At 37.3% G+C, this 2,508-nt stretch overlaps 1 non-coding gene across 1 annotated transcript; it reads right to left on the bottom strand.

Moving 5' to 3' along the window:
* Positions 1-740: 740 nt before the first annotated feature.
* LOC114676618 (small nucleolar RNA U13) lies at positions 741-846 on the bottom strand. Its single transcript, XR_003727667.1, has one exon. It is a non-coding gene; the product is annotated as a small nucleolar RNA U13 (small nucleolar RNA).
* Between the last annotated feature and the right edge of the window lie 1,662 nt (positions 847-2,508).

The following is a 2,508-nucleotide window of genomic DNA, read 5'->3' on the forward strand; positions in this document are numbered from 1 at the left end:
TTTACCATCCTTGCCATCTCTGAAGCCTCCCCTGTTTGTTGATGAGTCTCCTAAGATGTCTGCAGAATCAATACAGCATTTCAGAAGTGGTATGCCTACCACTGAATAAAATGGGTGTGGCATCTCTTTACCTGGAAAGTGTTCATTTGTAGTGGCAGCCACATCACATTCTTGACTTTCAATTTGCTGTCAAGAAAGCTCATAGGTCTATTTTCCTCCCTAATTTTTTTTTGCTTTAACTAAATTTATACCTTATTTGCAGGATTTTTGGGAGCATGCTCAATTCACCTTATTCAGAAAGTCTTCCTAATACCATTTTAGAAAGATTGCTTAAGCCTTAATTAGAGATTCATTTGATGACATTAGTCATATTAATATTCATTTGGGACCTGTATAATGTTTTAGTGGTAGTTAAGATTTAAAAACTTGAATATCCAGTCCTATAAACGTTACAAGTCCTATCCTAACTACCACTGCAGAAACTTAGATAATTTGGAAGATCATTAGATTTTCAAGGTGAACCAGATTTTAAATATAAATCCTAGGTATTTGATAGTATTGCAAAATTATGCTTTTAAAGTTACTTGAAGCATTGGTATTGATTATCTAAGCTATTAAAAAGGAAAAATAAAGATACTTGAAGCTAAGGGTACTTAAGCATAAAAATATATATTATGGGAACAAAAAGAGCCACTTTTTGTTGAAAGTGAAAGGATAATTATTTTACTTTATTATTTTCATGTCAGCACAGGGTAATGTGCTGACACTGTAACAAGGTTTGAGGGAAGCACATTTCACACATGCATATGAAAACCCAATCATTATGTTTATAAACTACAAAAGGATTGAGAATTGTTTTTTACACTGAAATTTGAGGAATACAGTTTGTTTTTCTAGGGCTTTCCCTGATGGAAATGATCACCATGCATAATGGCTATATTTTAAATCAAATGTTATGCTCCACATTAGCAAGTCATTCATTTAATCAGGCAAGGAAAACCCATTTTTCTGGACCATATTTTTATGCTTAGGTTTAATAGTTTGCAGAATGATCTCAATAAGTTGTTTAAATCTGTTTTTGGAAAGGAGTCCTCAATCAGAATTCTCAAAGAACAGCTCTTGCTCAGGTTTCTCTCTGCACTTCTTCATTATAATTATCTGTATCTAGATCCGTGGTTCTCCAAGTGGGGTCCCTGGACCAGCAGCATCAGCATTGTCTGGGTCCATTCCCAAAGTGCACATCTCAGATGTCACCCAGATCTGCTGCATCAGAAGCTAGGCTGATGGGGTCAAACATTATGTGTTTTAATATGTCTTCCACATAATTCTGATGCTTGCTAAGTTGGAGAACCAAGGAGCAACATTATTTCAAACTTTTAAAAATTATTCAATTATGTTGGGCCAAATTCTGATAGAACAGAACGAGGAGAATGCTCTACTTCTACTGTGATTACATGTGGTCAGACAACTTGGTCATGTGCCTGGCAGAGAAACCTCACTGCTATGTTTCCCCACTCATATAAAACAATGAATTGTTTGCTCTTTCTTTAGGAAATCAAACTAGGTATCCTGGAGTGCCTAGACCTAAAACTGATAGAACAGCACTTATCTCAGCAGTCCAATCAAATTCTGCACCCTAATATAGAAAGAAATACCCTTAAGAAAAGATTCTTAAAGATAAGAAAATTCTCACTCTTTGAAAGTCTGCATGAAATAACTTAGCAACCTAAATTTTAGTCGGAAGGAGCTTAGAGAGTTTCTTCAGTTTTATTGCTGTCAAAAGGAACGTTTTGCTCAAATAGATAAGACTTCTTTTCTGGTCTTAAAAGCCTCTAAAGACAGTCGCAATCACCTGTAATCACTTTGTTACTAAACTTAAAGTTCAACAGCTGTAAATGTCAGAAAATGCATTTTTTACATTTCCTACGTTATTTGCTGTGTTGGGGTCACATGGCAATTCAAGTATTGCCTAAAACCATTTTTCATAGTTGACAGTTTGGACACTTCAGTTGCCAAATTATGTTGTGCTTTGAAGCAGATAAGCCTCTAGGGCTTGTGAAAACACAGCTTTGGAGAAGATAACCCTCTGGGGCTTGTGAAGAGGGGACAGATCTGACTCTGCCCAAATCAATACAGACTCTTCTCACCCCAACCCAAATCTCTTTAGTCTGAATACTGGAGGGGAAATCCTTAGAGTTGAGACATTAGCCTGTGAGTGTGTGTGGGGGGGTGTGTGTGTGTGTATGTTTGTGTGTGTGTGTGTGTGAGTGTCTGTGTGTGTGTATGTTTGTGTGTGTGTATGTGTGTGTGTGAGAGTGTGTGTGTATGTTTGTGTGTGTGTGTGTGTGTGAGTGTGTGTATGTTTGTGTGTGTATGTGTGTGTGTGTGTGAGTGTCTGTGTGTGTGTATGTTTGTGTGTGTGTATGTGTGTGTGTGTGTGTGTGTGTGTGTGTGAGAGAGTGTGTGTGTGTGTGTATGTTTGTGTGTGTGTGTGTGTGTGGTGGGGGA

The sequence above is a fragment of the Macaca mulatta genome, chromosome 2 (genome assembly GCF_049350105.2).
Source record: "Macaca mulatta isolate MMU2019108-1 chromosome 2, T2T-MMU8v2.0, whole genome shotgun sequence".
NCBI lineage: Eukaryota > Metazoa > Chordata > Mammalia > Primates > Cercopithecidae > Macaca > Macaca mulatta.